Raw genomic sequence first — 21022 nt, 5'->3', positions numbered from 1 at the left:
AGAGGGAAGAGCCTTTTGCCTAGGCAAAAATAATTGTAGTGTTATATAGTTGACACTAATTTCTACTCTATTGTGATTTTTATTGCTTTGCTACTTAGGTTTAAGTGCATATCATATAAAAAGAGTAATACTAAATTATACACAGCTTTGCTTCAGAATGAATAGTAAAATAGAATGTTTCTGCATAGAAGAAAGTTATTCTTGTATTTTTACCATAAACAAATTGGGATTTATAATTTTTAAAACTCGTGGTTCTAATGGCCTTATCCTGAGCAAAATATTCAACACAGATACTCTCAAATACACTTTCAATAATATTTTACAAACTTTAGGAATTACTTAAGTATTATAAATAAAGGAAAAATACATTTTCAAACTTTAGATTAAGACTTTCTTTCAATTACAAATATCAAACTGATAAAATTCATTAAGTTTAAGTCACTCTTTCTAGCTTGTCTTCATGGAATAAAATCTTTTTTTCCCCTCTGGAATGTTTGTCAAGTAGTTATAAGCTTTTCTTTTTCTCAAGAATTTTTCAACCATGAGGAAAAAGTTCCAAACGTCCTTTTAAAAGTTGCAGATTTTCTTGGAGCTCTTCTTTCAATTGTGTTGGGAGGTTTATATTTAAACCATCATAATAAGAATTGGCATCAGGTTTATATTCCAAAATTGCAATTGACTCCTCTGCACTCTCGGCTACTTGTGAAATTGCCTCAGTGGTTTGGTAACTTTCTACACATATTTACATCTCTAAAGTAGTTTGAGAAGGTTTTTTTAACATCCTTGGAGCATAGCTGATCTATGAACTGATGGATTTTATTTAAAGATTTTTCAAAATACATCTCTAATAATTTGTCCCTTCATCTTCTTAACTCCCTCCTTAGTCAAAGAGCAGCTTTTTTGTAAGTCACTTAAGAATTGCTGGCCAATCAGTAATCATAAAAATCAGAAAATTTTAGCCACCCACAGCAAAGCAGACCAAGCTATGGATTACTAAAAATAATAAACTAAAATCACAACTATTTACCTTTATATTTCTCCATCAACTTCTTTTTAAAAAAAAATACTCCAACTTCCTTATTTTGGCTTTCCTTAGCAGCCTTCTTCCTTGTTGTTTAACATTAAAGAAATTCCCCAAATGGCACAAATCTTCAAAAAGGAGTAACAAACTGTAGCTAAAAAGAGCCTCTTTCAGCTTAATAAAGATTAATAGTCCTTAAAAATGATTAAGAAATAAAAGGCACAACTTACTGTCCATCTGAACAATAATTTCAAAACAGCTGCTTCTTCAACAGCAAACTGATTACATCCCCCACCCAGCTCCAGCTTTCGACACAGCTCCTGAAGCTATTTGTAGTCCTTTACTGTATCAGAGGATCTTGAGGGATAATTCTAGGACCTTCCCTAACCCAGGAGAGTCATATAAATTAATGCCAGTTCCTTCTGTTATAGTTGAAGAAGCTACATTCCAGGGAAAACCTCTCAGAGATCCTTTTTTTTTTTTAATTAAAAGTTTTATAAGTTTTACAAAAAAAAGGAAAAAAACAAAACAATACAAAGACAAAAAACATATACAAAGAAAAAACTAAACATTACACAACAAACCCTCCCTTCCCCAACCTCCCCCAAACACCCCCCTTCTCCCCCCCCCGAGCTTCCCAGAGCAGAATATAGGCTTAATTAAAAAACAATCAGAAAAATTATTTTTAAAATATATATGTATATATATAAAAATAAAAATTAAGAAAAAACTATATAATATTTTTTAATATCCATTTTAAACTGTATAAATTTTATCCATTTATCCCAAACAGCAAGAAATTTCTCTTGCGTTTGTTGCTTTAAGAAAGCCGAAATCTTTGCCATTTCCGCCAAATAGGACACTTTAAGAAACCATTCCTGCAGTGTAGGCAAAGATTCCTTCTTCCAATATTGTCCAACTAACAGCCTCGCGGCTGTAATCAAATTTAACATCAATATAACCTCCTTTGTATCACAATCAATAACTATACCCAACAAAAATAATTGCGAAGTAAATTTTACCCTCCTTTTAAAAATTCTCTGGATATTCCACCATATCTTAATCCAAAATGCTTTTATCTCTCTACACGACCACCAAATATGATATAACATCACCCCCAAATATTTTACCTTATTAACAATTTCAAAACCCGTCGAGTTAGCCAAAGTCTGCTTCTCCTGACTAGTCATATTTTTAGGTAGAATTTTAGTCTTATTAACATTAAACTTGAAACCCGAGACCAAACCATAATAATGAATCAACTGTAATAACTTTACTGCAGAATGAACAGGTTGCGACAAAGTAACAACCAAGTCATCCGCAAAGGCTCTTAACTTATATTCTTTTTTGTTAACTTCTATTCCTTTAATTTCCTGCGACTCTCGAATTTTAATCAACAATATTTCCGATGTTAAAACAAACAACAATGGTGATAATGGACATCCCTGCCTAGTACCTTTCTCTATTGTAAAAACCTCTGACAAACCTCCATTAACAATAAGTTGTGCCGTTTGTTTTTGATAGATTACCGTAAGAGCTTGTAATATCTTTTCACCAAAATTCATCTCTTCCATTACTCTTAACATAAAATGCCAACTCAATTGATCGAATGCTTTTTCGGCATCTAAAAATATCAGCCCTGCAGAGACTTGGTTGTTCTTATCTAAATATTCTAATACATTAATGATTTGTCTAACATTATTTTTCATGTACCTTCCAGTTATAAACCCAGATTGATCTTTATGCACAAGGTAAGGCACAACCCTCATCAACCTGTTTACCAAAATTTTAACAAATATCTTATAATCCACATTTAAAAGAGATATGGGCCTGTAATTCTTTGGTAAAGTAAGATCTTGATCCTCCTTTGGAATCAGTGATATAAAGGCACTACGCCATGAAGGAGGGATCTCTGAACCCTGTAAAATACCATTAAAAAGATCACCTAATGGTTGGATCATCTCCTCCATTAAAGCTTTATAATAAACAGCTGTTAACCCATCCGTACCCGGTGCTTTCCCTGATTTCAGTTGTTGAATTGCAGACGCAATTTCCTCCTTAGTAATTATCCCATTAATTTCATGTTTCTGGTCCTCTGTCAATCTAGGGAAATTAACCTCACTTAGATATTTATTTATATCTAAAATTTGCACATTAGTAGATTTATATAACTTTTGATAATAGTCCAAAAAAGATTTCTTAATCCAATCCTTCTGAGAAACTAATTTACCCTTATAGTTTATTTTCTCTATTATTCTCTGTCTCTGTTTCTTTCTTAATTGATAAGCCAACCATCTCCCTGGCTTATTGGCATTACAAAATGTATTTTGTTTCATAAACAACAAGTTAGTTGCAGCTTGATCTGCTAACAACATATTAAATTGTGACCTTAGTAACTTTAAAGATTCTTTAATACTTTCATCAGAAGGATTTAAAATCAAGGACTTTTCTTTTAATTTAATTTCATCTTCCAATTCTTTACGTTTCTGAGTCTGCTTTCGCTTATAACAATTATTCATTTTTATCAAAACACCACGCATAAATGCTTTACCTGCATCCCATACCATTGAGATTGAAGTCCCCTTATACATATTCAAAACAAAATAATCCTTTAAACACTCCTTTAACTTTTGAACATTCTTCTCTTGTCTAAACAAATTTTCATTCACTCTCCAGGATCTTCTCTCCTCTTTTTCTTGAGTCAACTCCAACCAAACTGGACTATGATCCGTCAACGATCTAGGAAAAATCTTTACATTCTTTACTCTATTGTACAAGTCCGTTGTAATAAAAAAAAATCAATTCTTGAAAAGGATTGGTGTCTATCAGAAAAAAAAGTGAAATCTCTCTCCTCTTGATTACATTCCCGCCAATAGTCCCTTAATTCCCAGTCCTCCTTCATATCAAAAAAGGCTTTAGGTAATTTTGCTTGTTTAAAAAAAGGAGAAGAACCTTTCTTATCCCTTTGTATATCTAGGACACCATTCCAATCACCCATTAATACCACAGATCTATAGTCCAGCAATGTTATTTTTTGATGTAACAACTTATAAAATTGTTCCTGTTGCTGATTTGGTGCATAGAGACCCACTATAAGTACTTTCTTACCATATAAACCAAGTTCAATCATCACATATCTTCCCTGGGGATCTGATTCCACCAGACAAGCTGGTAGATTTTGTTTAACATAAATAACAACTCCCCCCTTTTTCCCAGGAGCAGAAGATACAAAGTGAGATCCCAAACGAGCATTAACTAAATATTTCTGATCCTTAAGTAAAATATGAGTTTCCTGTAGGCAAATAACATCATTGTTGTGTTGCTTCAAATAGTAAAAGATTTTTTTCCTTTTCTGAGGAGATAACACTCCAGGTCAGAAACTTTGCCATCACTCTTGGTCCGCAGCCTGGAGAAGACACCTTCGAGATCTGCCATTGCTGCATGTGTTGCATAACTTTTGGGTCTTGCTCCTCCCACCGGCGATGATGTAGTTTCAGAAGAAGTTTCTTTAGCCTCTTTCTTACGTTGCTCCTTCTCTTTACGTCTATAAGCTGCACGAGTCATTCTCTGCTCTTTAACCTCTGTTTGGCGTTGCCATTCAGCTTGCAGCATCCCAGCAGAAACCAAACCTAATGCCTCAGATTGCTGGTCCGCCTCTTTACCACTCAAAGATTTCTGAACAGGTAGAATTGAGCCTGCACCCAGGACCGTATTATAAAACTCTCTAGCTTTATCAACCGTATTCAATCTGTAACGTGTCCCCGCATGGCTCAAAACAATACCCATCGGAATTTCCCATCTAAATGGCATCAATCTAGCTTTAAGCTCATTAGCTAGGAAGGCAAAATCTTTCCTGCTTCTTAAAATTTTTGATGGGATTTCCTTTAAGATGATGACATCTTGGGCAGCAATCTGGAATCTTTTATTATAAAAGGCTTGTATAATCTCATTACGCAGAGACTTCTTTGTAAAATAAATCACCACATCTCTAGGCAAATTCTTCTGCTTAGCAATCCAAGAGTTAAGTCTATAAATTTTTTCCACTTCTCTGCGCAATTCTCCTTTATCCATATTCAGAACCACAGCTAAATCAGTAAGGACCACCTCCATCAAATCTTGATTCATATCTTCCTTGAGGCCTCTGATCCTCAAGGCATACTCCATCTGTCTGTACTGAAACATCAAAATATCTTCTTGTGAAGTCTCCACCTTCCTTTCCACATCTTGGATTTTATCATCAAAAGAATCAACTTTATCTTCGACTTCCTCCAGTCTTGCATCCAGCTTCACCACCACCGTAGCCAGGCCTGAGACTGCTGCAAGTATATCTTGTCGCAAAATGTTGTTATTATCTTCCATTTGATCCTTTATCCTACTTATCTCTTCTTTAAAGTCAGATTTAATGTCTGATTTAATCTGTATAGCAAATTGCTTCATTTCCTCTCTCATTTGAGCTACAGCATCTCCCATTATGCCTCTAGCCTCTTGTGCTGAAAATCCTGGCAAAGGAGGGGAGGGTGGTGGCTGAGCCGGTGGTGCATGTTTAGATTGTTGTTGTGGTTGTGCACTAGAGGTTATAGGAGAAGAAACCACCTTGGATGTTGTAGAAGGCGGCTGTCTCTTTGAAGCCATTTTAAATAACCCAGTTCTCACTTCCCTTTCCCCCAAGAAAAAAGAAAGGAGGGGGAGAGAGAAAAAAAGTTTTTTTCTTCTTTTAAAAGAGACAGCAAAAGCACTATAATCCTTAGAAATCCAGAGAGAAAAAACCAAAAAAAAAAAAAAATCAAGAAAAGGAATTCAATACCAAAGGCAAAAGCAAAATCCTCAGAGATCCTTATCTGACCATGTAGTCAGTTAGCCATCTTTTCACCGGAAGTGACAATGAAACCATCTTAACTTGAAGTCCAAATTTTCTGGTGAAATTTCTCAGCATGAAAGGTAGCACAAAGCTTTTATATTAAAACTGAAGAGAAATAGATTTTGAAAGAATGCATCAATAGTTAATTTATGAAAGGAATTAATTTCTCTCTTTCTTTGCAAATGGACTTTTACATAATTCATCTAAGAGATGACTGACAGCACTTTTTAAAAAAAAAATAGAATATAACTTATATTCAAAATGTACTGACTTTAAAATTTTCTGGAGGGATGACTTATTATACTGGTGATTCTAAAGATAAATATCGTGATACGCAGTATATTATGATACAACAATGGTAGGTACCCATATGGCCCTGTGGTATATTCTTTGAGCATGGTGATATAAGAAAGAATTATCCTTTCTTTATTGACATTATGTGTTAGAAGTATTCCAAAACAATTCCTCATTGGTTTCATTCAGTAGTATTTCTATTATAAATGGATCATTTGTACTTTTGGGGGAAAATACCCTTCCTCTACCAAGCTGAACATATTTAGGATATAGTGCCTTTTTCTGACATAGTTGCATCTTCCCTTTCTTGCTGTAAAAAGTAAAAAAAAATCCACATGTCAGGTTAGGGTATTCTAATCTTTTTAATTTTCTTTCACCATCTTGCAGTAATAATTTGCACCATGAAGCATTCAAAATGTAAAGCATGCTTCAAATTATCCCTATGTGTCTTTAAAAAGGGGGGAATGCTAAATAATTTATGTGAACAAATGAAAATTAATTTGCTAGTTTTTAATTTTTATCCAGTTGCATGAACCAGGATGGTGAATAATTAACAACTAAGAAATGAATTTCAAATCAAACTCTTACTCTTGTAAGGCCTAGTTGTGAATGTTATCATCTGCACATCATGCCTGAACACTCATTTATTATAAAAACATTTCTAAAAACCCAGAGGAAAGAATGTGCACCGTGAACTGGGCTGTCATAAGAAGAGTAGGAGACTGCAGAGGGTTGATTTTGTTTCCAGATAGACCCAGGATAATTTGTTGAAGGCAGTTTTGAATTATTCATATCTGCTCTTGGCTTTTAGAGGTTGAATACTATCAGCTTCGATCATATGCCTTCTTTTTATTTGCATTTACAGCTTTCTAATAGTATGTATCTCTTGTTCAGCTACACAGCTGCCACAAAATTCAATTCGTCTGCCATTCAATACTATGAACAGAACATTTGATAGGCTCCTATTCATCCTTCTTATCAATCAGCCATGATCTCTTCTATGATATTTTCCCAGAAGGGTGTCCTGTTCCCTTCCCATTCCTGGTAGTCCTTGCTTAACGACGATTACAGTAAACTTCTCAAAAGCTATTTATGACCCAACACTTTTGGCATTTAGCAACAGGCTTATGGTTGCAGTGTTTCATGGTCACATGACTGCAATTAATTATGTTTTTTGCTACCAGCCTTTTTGGTCAGGTTCTGGCAAATAACGACATGGAAATAATTGCTGCAAAAAAGTTATAAAATAGAGTCCAGTCATGTGGGTGCCTCATTGTATGACTATCATGACAGAAATTCCAGACTCCATTGTGATTGTAAGTCAAACACTCCCTGTGTTCAGTCAATACTGAACATTTGGAGACCTTACTGGGGGATTTTCTTTTAGGCTTTTCACCTTGGCATTTCTGCTTTCCTTGGGTTTGCCCAAATCAGACTATTTATTTCCTGTTTGAGTATCAATGTTATCATGGTGGATTGGTATCAAAAATAAGAGAAATATTTATTCCTTAATTTCAAAAACAGAAGGAACACTGGGTGCTGTAATGTAGCATCTAAGGAATCTCTTGCTCTGAAAGCTTTCATATCTGTGTTAGGATCTGAAGTTGCTTCTGGGCCTTCTAAGGGCTTTTTTTTTTTTTTTACTACTTCAGGTGGGAGTATTAACAAAATGTTACACTGTGTGAAGCATTTCGCTTTCTGCTTAATCAGCTAGCCATTCTGTTCTCCCTAATGCATTGCATTTAATTCACCCCTATTCATTTCACCCCATTTTTCTTTATCCTAAGAGTCAGCATTCCATCATCCCTAAGCATGAGAACCCAGTTGGCTGATTTTTTCCCCTTCCTCTTTCAGAATTTCATAAAGTTGGCTTTTATCCAACTTTTATTTTAGCATTCTGAAATAATAATGGATCTGGTATAACGATCATCTCTCCTTCTACCTCCAAATAATGTGTTTTGCATTCAGATGAGCCTAGAGAAAAGGAAAGCAATTGGACAATGTTCTCAGGAACCAATAAAATGGGGACGGACAGCTAGAAAAGTTGCTACCTGGAGGCCAGCACATTTTACAGAATATTGTAGAATGCCACAATTCCTACCCCAGATGCCCCCTTTGCGATCTCATTAGAAGCTTTTGCCCACTTCAAAAACATAATATTCATCTAACATAGAGGGAGATGCAGACGCCTCCACAGTAGGAATTCTACTTAATGAAACTTTTTGCTAAATCTTTATAGAGTAGTGAAGAAGGGTAGCTTTCACTCAGCCTCCGATATGATATTTGATATTCTATGATGCTATTCAGGTCTATAGAATATTTTAATTGGTATTTATTTATCTCATGCAGGTGAAAAATTTTAGCTGCTTATAAAGAGTAATGCAGAACAAAGTTGCTATGCAACCATATAATTTCTTTTTTCAGTTAGATATTAACAGTGAGAGACAGATTAGATTAACTCTTGGGGAACTGAGAGAGAAACAGTTGTCCTTTAATTTTCCTTTAATTCGTTGATGTTATTTGGACTGCAGGAATGGATAGAGAGAGCCTTAGCTAGGGGAACTGAATGGCTGGAACTGGGAGAAAGTGGATACTGGGGGGCTTAGGGTGGGTCAAGATTTACAGATGATAATTGCCAGGCTTTTGGCTGCTTAATGCCAAGTCAGTCAATAATAAATTTCCCCTTATTTGTGATCTCATCAGAGAGGAGCAAGCCAACTTGGGACATATTACTGAAACCTGGCTGGGCCTAAAAGGTTCCCCTTTCTGAAATGTGCTCAGCTGGATTTAGGGTATGGCACCAGCCAAGATGTCAAGGCAGGGGAGGTGGGGTAGCAATTGTCCTCTGGGAATCTCTGTTGATCTTCAAGCTCCCCAATTTGCTGCTTGTGAGATCCTATTTTAAAGATAGGCTTACAGAATCAGTTGGAATTGTTACTACTCTACTAGCCTGCTGCATAGCAACCTCCCTGCCTGATCTACTAGAGGCTGCTTCAAAGTTGCCTGTAGAGTTGTCTGAATTTATGGATTTGTGGGACTTTCATATATTGTGCCTTGGGCTACCCTAAGCTCATGGTGGCCATGAGCCTATCCTGGGTCATTAATAGCATAAATTGAAAAAGTGACCACATAGTCAACATGAAAGCAAGGAGGACAGTTATTAACAACAGCCCCAAATATTCCCTTAAGCCCACTTTTAACTAGAACACTTCACATCTGGTTATCTGCAGGCTGTGGATGATAGCAGCCACCTCTCCCTTGGCATTTCAAATGGGGCAAACCAGATGGGCATGATTCTGAGAGGAGAATACCCACTACCTTCCAATCCCAAACAGTTCTCAATTAAACAAGCCATGTCAGTGACCTCACCTATAATATGATCATGAATTAGGGCAAACTTATTACATACTATCCTGGCATTCAAAAGTAGGAGCTGGAGACCAGGACCACTGAGGGTCCTACAGCCAGAAACTGAGGGTAGAAATGGAGGGCTGGACAGTGGAACCACTTTCAAGCAGTGTCCCCAAGTGCAACCACTCCTGAATTCCTACTATACCACCATCATGATGGTCCTGCCTGCCGCTCAGCTCCTTATTTCCCACTCTGCCTCCCCCCCCTAGGCCAAGGGATACATAGTTGCCCACCATCACCAAACACATAGTCCAATACCCTATCAACCTGTCCCACTGTATCCAGAATTAAACCTGTGCTTGCCTAATCACTTATCTGCCTTGCAGGGAAAAATGTCTGCAGAGAAAGACCAATCAGGTCCCACTTTTGTCCCCTCCCACACCTTATAAGTGGGGACAAAACACATTCCTAAAAGTTGGAAAGGAGACAGACTCCCCCTCCCTAAGCCTTCTCACCAACTAGCAATGTACTTTGCAGCCAATGGGTGTTTCATAGCTGATTCTGCCCACCCTGGTTTTGTGAGCACCCATAACATTTTGTCAAAATCTCAAATGTCTCCAGAAGCCTCAAAGATTAGTTACGTTATACTTTTATCATAAAGGCCCCTTATGTTGGTATTTTATCTTGCCTATTTGATTTTACTTTCATGTTATATCTTTTTAAATTTTAATGGTCATTGAGTGACTAAACTTTACTACCAATACTGTTACACGGGGATGCTGTAAAATCCTATTTAAGGAATTGGAGGTGGGTTGGGGGGGGCAGGGTAGAAGTAATGTATTTTATGTATCTGTCATTTTTAAACCTTAGTTACTTTGCAAAAGTGAAAGTGAACTTTCCATTGGGACACACAAAAGCTGGAATCCGATCTTTTCTGCTAGAGGGGAGTTGGTGTTCTTTTATCCTGACAGCAAAAGTAATCGGTAACACTATTAAAATGCTCCCTCTTGTCCTGTAAGTATCAAAATTCATGTCTGTCCAAGCATTGTTCTTTCTTCCTTGACAGAAATTGTTCTACTTGCTGCTCGCAGCCTCCATGTTAGCTTAGTTTCTGTCAAATTGCACTCCAGGCAACAGCCTTTGAACCAGACTCAAGTGTCATTTAAGCCTAAAGGCAATCACCTGAAACTTAGAATTCTTTGCTCTACCTCCTATACGGCAGGTGAATTTTAAATACAGGTGATGTGGCATGAAAAACAAATGTAGGTGTCTGTACAAATTGCGGCGATGAAACATGCTGCTACATCACAGTGCAAATCCATCCTTTAGTAATTGTAAGCCTGACATTGGATACAAATAGATAAGACATGTGGTTTAAATTGCAATGTCACCATTCATGCTTCATCATTCCCATTGCCCCTTAATATCCTCCTTGGATACCCAGGAAAAGAACAAACCCAGTTACATTTTCATTACTTCATTTGTAAGGATATATTTGGCAGACCATGGTAGGAGAGTTGGCGACAGTGTGGGCATCTTGATGTTGATATTCATAAGCACATCATGAGACTTGCATTTTGGATTATCTTAAAGTCAACTGTGCCTGCTCTCCAGATCATAAACTGCAACACTTTTCATTATTGATACTCATCCACAGTTCAGTACAAGTTTCTAATCTTGGTGGGTGTTTTTTTTTTTTTTTTTTAAAAAACTTGCCTACAAATGAACTTCAGGACCATCCACTCACTCGGGCTTAAATGCTTTATATAATGGGCATTGAAAATTGAAGTAAATAATATGGTATTGCTAGATGTTAATCTGGCCACTTCTAGCAAGATTTCTATAAAAAAAATTCTCAAGCAAGCTAGAGGTTAGAGAGTATCCTGAGGCATCTTTGTATTTACCTGTGGTTTTTGCCAATCTCTCACTTCATCACATCTGTAGAGTATTCAGAAATATCTTTTCTATGTTTGTGAAAAGACTGAATACTTTAACAATGATCAGTGGACATACTTGAACAATGGAAAATATTTTTCTACTTAATTACAGTGGAAATATAACCCAAGCAATTAAGTTGCTGCAGCTCACCCTATTCTTAATCAAAAAATTTTGTATATCTGAATGCTTGTAATTTGTTGCTATTCATGGAAAAGGAACAGTACTTTCAGTTTCCTTAAACAGAACAGTGTGCCTTACTATATTACAAATAAATAAATAAAAATAAATTGGAAGTTTGATGGCTCCTTTCAGTAGGATGCTTTCTCCTCAACCTATTACTCCATGTGCTGTTTCTTAAACCCATTTTCACTGCAGCTGAGATGTTAAAAGATGAAATTGAAGGGTGCATTAATTTGCCTCTAAGTCTAAGCTCTGGCTATCTATTTAAATGGTACCGTAAAATTATATTCAGGTTGTAAAGAGACCACAGCGGATTGAACAATCATGTTAACAACTGTTATTAAGTGATTAACATCTAGTTGGAGTGTACGGAAGATTAGATTATAACAAGTGAGATTGCTGTGTTCTGTCTCTTTATGGCATGCCTAATTAGTATGGTTCTATATTATACTCTACTCCATAAAGTTACTATGGTTAACTTCTCAGGATAGTCTGTTTGTTGATCATTGTGAAGTTAGAATATACCTTTTTCTTATGAAAGCTCTTCCGGAATAAATGTTAATTGCATAAATATACAGTAAGCTAACCTAGTGTTGGTTTAAAGCAGTGGTTCTCAACCTTTTTAATGCCGCAACCCCCAACTGGTCATAAGCCGAGGATTACTCAACCGGTCATAAGTCGAGGACTACTCAACTGGTGCAGCACCATTTGCAGAATGGGACTTTTGGCGGGCTCAGCAGGGCAGAGACAGCCTGGACAATTCCTATTGGCTTTTGAAAGCCAATAGAATTAGACTCTATTCAAGAGAGTCTATTCTATTGGCTTTCAAAAGCCAATAGAATAAAAGGGAGTAGCATAGCTAAGGAAAAGGGGGAAAAAATGGCGGACTGCGTTGTTTGGCAACCCCCGTGAAATGGTTGTTCGATCCCAAATGGGGTCCCGACCCACAGGTTGAAAACCACTGGTTTAAAGAATCAAGAACAAGTTATATTATATGGTATTCATAGACTCTGATGGATTCATGACTCCTCCATATATTGCCAGACTGATTAAAGAGCAACAGAATCTAGTGATAGATGATAGAGGAGAGGCTTAGAAGTGAGCATTATCCTAGGTGCTGATTATTCTAGATTCCTTTGATTCCTACCCCCCTCTCCTTTTTCTATAATAAACCTAAAACAAAATTCAGATACAGAGCAGGACAATCTGCAGTGTATTTCCTTTAATTGCCAAGAATGGAGAAGATGTGAGTCTTGTTGTCATACAATGGGAAGAAGGAACGATCTTGAGGGGCAGGAGAAAAAGCTACTAGCAGGACAATGGACAGATAAAAGAAATGAGAATCTGGGGCAGAAGAGTGATCTCTCTTTATCTCCCAAAGATAAAGGCTGGGAGGGAGAAAGTGCTTTCACACTTGCAGGATTCTGTTTCTGTAACTAGTAGTATTGGATTTTCAGTGGTAGTACTCCCATCCCCAATTCCTGATATCCATTGACAACATTTTACATAATAGTTACGCCTGGATTTAATTCATTCAGAACATTGCAGTTGTTCTCATTCTGTATCACCACTCATTGGAGAGTAACTTGAAACTATGATCAAACTAGGAATTCCAATTTTCATATATATCCATATTAACCTATACTAAGCAGATTTTTACTTTCTAACATAGTTTTAAACTCTTGCATAGGTAACCTTGCATAGGCAACCTACACCTTGACTTCTCTGTATATATACATCATGTCCACTCTACCAAATCAGACAACTCTCATTCAGACTTATTATATCCTTCCTGTTTCTTTTATAATCACCATAGTTAAACTATAGACAGCATTCCTTAAAAATAATAATGACAGAATACTATTTAGGCTCCTTTTGGACAGTATGCTACAAGAATAGCCAATACCAAACTTTACCCCCAATATATACATGAGATTCAATTTAATCTAGGATCTCTAAAAGCAATGTACTGATGCCTGTGTCCAATCAGCTAGTAAGCACAAGCTGTATCTTGTCAAATTCTGGATATATCCAATCAGCTGTGGTTTGCAAATCAAAATATGATACAGGAATTCTGCCAGTTGTGGCATTTTTTTAAAAAAAAATCATGGTTATGCAACAATGGTTTAGAGAAATGTGTTAGTTTCATCTGGAGTGCAGAATTCTTATTCCAAAAGAAGCTTTCCAAACCTACAGTAGTGATTGAAGTCAATCACCCATAGTATAGCAGGAGTTCATACTGTAAATTATCCTTTAAGGATGCTGATATTTCCTTAAAGCTACACGTAATGTCAGGATGAGCTATAACCCCCTTTGTCACAATGATGATAATGAACAACCCACTCTCTGGAAATGAAGAAAATCTTCAAGAAGCTAGGAAACTAGCAATATTGTGCTGTTTGTGGTATTATCCATGACATATGGTGGGACTCAGAGGAAGAGACAGTTGAGATCTTCAGAGGTCTCAGGAAAAATGATGACATGCTTGTTAAATGTTTGCCAACCTTTCCGTGGACTATAGAAGGAGAAATCTAATAAAAATCAAGGAGAAGCTGAACACATATAGGATTTGTTAAAGTCTCCTCAGCAGAGTAGAGTCTTTTCCAGAATGATGTATTCCAATTGTATGGAATTCTCAGATTGACTGTATAAAGCACAACTAAAAGGTACCAGACTGGTCAAGACTCCATTTTATTAGGACAATATAATAAATTATATTATAAAGTGAGGTTCCTCTCATTCTCACACAAAGTAATTTATTTGGACTAAAATAGCAGCAAATTTGATACCTTAGGGTATGGTAAAATCTGATAAATTTCAGATAAGACTTCAACAACAGAAAATGGTGTAATAAGTCTTTTCTTATTATCACCAGTGATAATTCAGTAAAATTAATAAAGATCCACTGATCTAGAATTAATATTCAATGCTTTGCATGTGAGTTAACCCCACCTTCCCAAAGTTAAACTGGGATGATTGAATTCTCTGAAGCTATGAGAGATGGCAGGGGGGAGGTCTTCATATAGTATGCCTTTTGGTAATTGATGTTTTGTGAGTTATTGCCCTCATCATGAGGTCTTCTTCCAAAGCTGCCACACATTCTCAAAATTTTAAATATACCCAGTGGTCCAAAAACCCTGCCAAAATGCTAATGCACTGACACTGTTAGTGTGATCTAGACTTTCCTACTATTAATGCATTAGAACCAAACAAAAGGACCAGGGAAGGAAATGAAAGGCAGAATCTTTTTTTCCATGAATATTTAAAGCTTGTTTATTCTTTGAGTGGCAGTCTGGCAATATTGTTGTTGCTGCATTTTTAAATATACATTTAATATATAATTTACCATGTTTGAGTCTATTCTTATATGCATTTATTTTGCTAAACAATGTACTTCAGGCCAATGCCAATGAAAGTCAGAACAAAAGAAGGTGTCATGTTGTACAGACATTATGCCAAGAGCAGCAGCTAGAGGGCAGGAATAATTGGAATTTTTTGAAGTACAGAAATATAACTACTAATTAGAACACAACCGGGACAAACATAAAGCTTTGTGGATGCTTAGTGTAAATGGTTCAGTGATGACACAACACACAAGATATCTAAATACCTATCCATTTTTCTTGATTCTAATAGATGCAACAATTCGATCTATCTTCTGTTATATTTTATTCACAATAACAGCAGCATAGTTCAAAACACGTATTTAACACTGATTTAACTATCAAGAGCATAACAAGCTCTATTTATTAGGTGGAATATTAAAACTTTGAAAGCTTCCTTACAATAGAAGAAGGGGAAAGAGGTCATTGCATCACAAACTTAGCATGAAAGAATGCAGATCCTAATCTCTCTTTTCATTTTTTTAACATACATCTGTCTTGTTATTATATAGACAGTCATAAATCTAACTATTGCAGTGAAACTATCCTGAAGTTTGAGTAGATGAGTAGAAAACTTGGAAATAGATTAATGGTTTCTAGAGCTATACAGTGAATCAAATCCTATCATGAGCTGTCATTGTAATCTTACCCAACTTGATGTTGTCTGATGGTATAGAGAGGATACAGGATGAAGAAGGATGACCAAAGATAATTCAATTTCTTATGCTATATAACTTTGAAAGGGAAAGGAGTTTCAGGGACATTTTAAAATATAGCAGGAGTGACACTCAAAGAGGAAGAAAACAGTTGAAATATCACAGGTCTAGTGCCAAAGCAGTTACCATAATCCTAGGCAATATTATACATGGTAGAATTCCCAGCATCAGTATTTCATTATTTTCAAGACCATCAATGGTCATTTGATCCTGCTGATGTAATGATATACAAATACTGTAGCTTTTCAATAGAAATTATATTATTATTCCCATATTTTTTCTTATTGTATAATTTAATACTCAGAATCATAAAACTGAAAAGGGCCATTTACGCCAGTAAGTCTGATCCTGTCCCTGCTACAGGAATCCAAATACAGGCAGCACAGCCAGATGGCTGTGCAGTTCGTGCTCGAATATCTCCAATGAAAGAAGCCAACTGTCTCTCAGGAATTGATTTCATTTTTGAATTGTCTTTATTATTAGGAAATTTTTCTTTAAAATTCAATAGAAATCTGGTTTTCTGTAGCTTAAATTATTCTGTGTCCTGTGTTCCAAAATGAGTGAGATAGGAGCTTGCTGTTTTCATGAAAAAGATTTTGTCTATAAGGAATAAGCAAATAAAGAACTGAATTTTGGCTGGATTGTTCTATATGTCATTCTTGGGCTAGGCCTGACTTAACTCTCCTAGAATACTTTTTTTTTAAATTTTGTTATTTTTACTTTGATTTGATAATGGAAGATTTAGTAGTGGTTACTATTCCTTATATTCATCTGGCAAATAAAATTTCCCAATTCTTTCAATAATTTTAAATATGCCATTATCCTTGTTGAAGCTATGGTATAGAATAAATGCTAAATAGAAGACAACAGCTTCTTTATTGCTGTTGTTGTTCAGTCACTAAGTTGTGTCCAACTATGAGACTCCATGGACCATAGCAGCCAGGGCCCCCTGTCGTCAATTGTCTCCTGGAATTTATCCAAATTCATGTCAGAATATCAGCAAATCAGCAAATAATATCTTTGAGCCTGCAAAGATGAAGTGAGGAAAGCTAAGGCTCAAAATGAACTAAGGCTTATGACCAAAGTCAAAAATAACAAAAAAAGCTTCTTTCAACATGTAAAAACCAAGAAAAAAGTGAAGGAAATGATTGGTCCATTAGTGGGGAAAAGTGGCAAGAAGGTGACAAGCAACAGGGAGAAAGCAGGACTATTTAACTCATTTTTTGCATCTGTCTTTACACAAAGGGAAAATACAGACCAACCTACCAAAAATAATGCCATAAAAAACAGAATAGAAACGCAAGTTAAGATAGGCAAGAAAATGGTAAGTGAGCACCTGTCAGCCTAGATAAGTTCAAATCACCAGGACCAGATGGATTACACCCCAGGGTTCTCAAGAAACTGGCAGATGTGATCTCAGAATCATTGAACTATATTTTTCAAAGATCTTGGAGCACTGGGGAACTACCGGAAGACTGGAAAAGAGCTGATGTAGTTCCCATCTTCAAGAAAGGAAAAAAAATGGACACAGAAAATTACAGACTTATCAGCCTGACCTCAATACCTGGGAAGATTCTGGAAAATCCTAGAGACAAACAAAGTCATTACTAAAAGCCAACATGGGTTTGTCAAAAACAGATCATGCCGGACAAATCTTATTGCATTCTTTAACCAAGTGACAAAATTAGTGGATCAGAGGAATGCTGTGGATATAATTTACTTGGTCTTCAGAACAATTAACCAGTGGAACAACCTGCCTCCAGAAGTGGTGAATGCTCCAACACTGCAAATTTTTAAGAAGAAACTGGACAGCCATTTGTCTGAAATGTTATAGGGTTTCCTGCCTGAGCAGGGGGTTGGACTAGATGACCTCCAAGATCCCTTCCAACATTATTATCGATCATCGCACAGTCAGCCAGATGTTCAGACTGGATTTGGCATTTTGTCTACCTATCGAGTCCTTACCCAGGACCTGGGATAGGCAGATGTGGATGTTTGATGGTATTACAGATATCGTCGCAGGATGGAAGCAGTTCCTAATAAGGCTGCCTTTTGCAATTGACTAATAGCGAATTTGTCAATGCCAATGGTGTTCAAGTGGTGCTCCAGTTGTTTTGGGATTGCACCCAAGGAGCCTATGACTATTGGTACTACCCTTGCTTGCTTTTGCCACAGTCTTTCTATTTCTATTTGTAGGTCTTTGTATTTTGTTATCTTCTCCAGTTCTTTCTCTTCTATTCTGCTATCTCCAGGCACTGCCACATCCACTATCCAGACTTTTTTGTCTTTCTTATCGACAATTGTTAAGTCTGGGGTGTTATGTTGCAGGTGCTTGTCTGTTTGAATTCTGAAGTCCCAGAGCAGTTTAATTTTATCATTTTCTATGACTTTCTCTATTTTATGATCCCACCAGTTTTTGCTTACAGGCAAATGATATTTTTTGCAGATCTTCCAATGCACCATTGTTGCTACTTTGTCATGCCGCTGCTTGTAATCAGTTTGTGCAATCTTCTTGCAACAGCTTACCAAGTGGTCCACTGTTTCTTCAGCTTCTTTGCATAGGCGGCACTTACTGTCTGTTGCTGTCTTCTCAATTTTGACTTTGTATGCATTTGTCCTTAAGGCTTGGTCTTGTGCAGCCAGAATTAGTCCCTCGGTCTCTTTCTTCAATTTTCCTGCTCTTAGCCATTGCCAGGTTTTATTATTATCTGCTTTCCCAGCTATTTTTTTCATGTATTGGCCATGTAGTGCTTTGTCTTCCCATGCCTCTATTCTGTTCTTCATTTGGTCTTTCTTGTAGGCCAGTTTGGTATTTCTTTAGTTAGAGGGTTTTGTTCTTCCTGAGGTAGAGGTGCCTGGTTTCCAAATGAGAACAGTTGTATATCTCTGCTAGATTCCTTCACTGCCAACTCCCCCTGGTTTGCCTCTACATTCTGAATTACTTCTGGTAAGGCTTTGATTTCTTTGCCCTGGGTAAACCTTTGCAGTTCGTCCAATTCTGTTTCTGTGAATATTTATTTCGTGTTATAAATCGGCGTTGATCTGCTAGTCTCTGTTCTGTTATTTCTGATTCTGGATGTTGTTCTTTCCAGAACTGGTGCATTCGTTTTAGATATCCTCTTCTTGTTGGACTTGATCTGTAGTAACAGATCATTATTTCTTTGTTTTCCATCACTGTGTATCTGCGACGGGTAAACACCTTTTCTTCCAGTAGTTCTGCAGCTGCTGGCCCTGGTTGCTCAGCCAACAGTCCTGAGTCCTGTAACCCATTTTTCACCAGATATCCAGGAACTCCAATATCTAGCGCGGACCTTGTTAACCCGGGCGACGTCCGAGCCGGTATGGCATTCTGAAATTTACGTCTCACCATATTTTTTATGGGAGAGACACTCTTTGTCTGACTCCTCTGATGAGACCTGTCCAGTATGGTTGAACCTCTGGCATAGCTCTCATCTTCCTCAGAGTACACAAGCCCCACAACCACGTCAAGGTAGTGCCTCACTGGGGGTGGCGTATTATTATTATTATTATTATTATTATTATTATTATTATTATTATTATTATTATTATTATTATTATTTTCATTGTGTCAATGACTAGCTAACCATCTCATTCTCTGCCTTGTCCTTTTGCTTCTTTATTGCTGAACTATATTCTAATTTTGAATATATACATTAAATGGATCTTTAATTAAAATAAAAATATAATTGGTTGGTCAGTTAACCAACCTTGTAATTGGTTATATAAACAGATTAAATTAAATTTGGTTTATTGCCTCCTAGGTTAATTCATTTGACAAGTTTCAAGATTTGAAGGACAAAGGTGTTCTTTGCTCTAAAAGATCCTATAACCGGATATATTAATTCCATTCATATCATAATAAAGTTGTTGAAATTTGATCCTATGTATGATTATCATCAATGCAAAACATGATTGATAATTATAAACTGCCCTTCAAAAACCATGTTCAGAGCTTTGTAGTAAACAGTATAAGCTTATCATCCTTCAATATGGCATTAAATGAGCCTAGGTGCAAATATATGTATTTTTAGACTGTAATCTCTGTTTGATGTGCAATATTGTCATGGAAATCAATCATATTTTGAGCACAGTATTGTGTACAAGACTATAGCCTTAGAATTGATATGAGGTTGTATATAGCTATAATTCTAGTGTTATTAGGTAAATGAGAATCCAGATAGTATTACTCCAACTTTAATCTTTATATGTAAGGTAATTTACATTGTATAATCTTATTCTGAAGTGCTGCCATGGAAAGCTAACCTGCCCTCCATCATGAAAATAATGAGATCATTCTGTCTTTTGGATTACTTTAGCTGAGCGAAACCTAGAGAACCAACCCTACATTAATTATTGTTAACTGAAGCTCTGTAGGACTGAATCAAGTGTTTCTATTTTTATTCTTTATCCTTTAGTGTTTTATTTTCCCTGCTTTTTCTTATACACATGAATTATCCTTCTCTACAGAGAAGACTCTAAAATGTAATATCTAACAGCTGTTTAGTGCAGATACAAACAGAAACCATTCTAGGAACGGTGAGCTAAAATAAGGAGGATGGTCATAATGAATGGAAAAAGCTTGAAGCAGTATTCCTATGTGGCATCTTTGCTGAGAGATGCTATTCAGAATCCATCTCACAAACAACATCTGGCAAAACCAAAGATTCAAAGATATATATATATATATATATATATATATATATATATATATATATATATATATATATTTGTTTTCTGAGGTTTTCACGGGTATTTGTATATAGGTCTTTGGTTGTTCGGGTTTTCTCCCACGTAAAATTGGAAGTGTCTTGGCGACGTTTCGACGAAGTCTCATTCGTCATCTTCAGGCTGGTGCTTTCAGCTTCATGCTTTGAGCAGCAATGTGTGGTCTTGGCTGTTTATTCCTTTAAAGGAATAAGTCCACAGTAACAGGGGCTTCCATACAAGTGGGGGGAGTATTCAGGCCAATGGGGGTGAGGTCTCTAAGGTTGTTGGGTTGCCTCAACAGGATGGAGACGTACTTTCCGTGTATGAGGCAACCCAACAACCTTAGATAGTACGAGTGCTTGCAGGGTGTTTGTAATAGGATCTCGGAATAGAGAGCAGGAACATGATGGTGATGGATGTCGAAAGGGTGGAGGGGGAGAGAGACCCATCTGTGTAGAAGGTTTTAAGGGAGAAGACGGGGAGAAGCAACTTGGTGATAATGATCACACACTGGATTGTAGAAAGGCTATGTGCCCTCTTAAATCACAGATGC

The sequence above is a fragment of the Crotalus tigris genome, unplaced genomic scaffold, assembly GCF_016545835.1.
Source record: "Crotalus tigris isolate CLP2741 ecotype Arizona unplaced genomic scaffold, ASM1654583v1 scf7180000019064.365789, whole genome shotgun sequence".
NCBI lineage: Eukaryota > Metazoa > Chordata > Lepidosauria > Squamata > Viperidae > Crotalus > Crotalus tigris.
Note: the sequence above shows the minus strand (reverse complement) of the source record.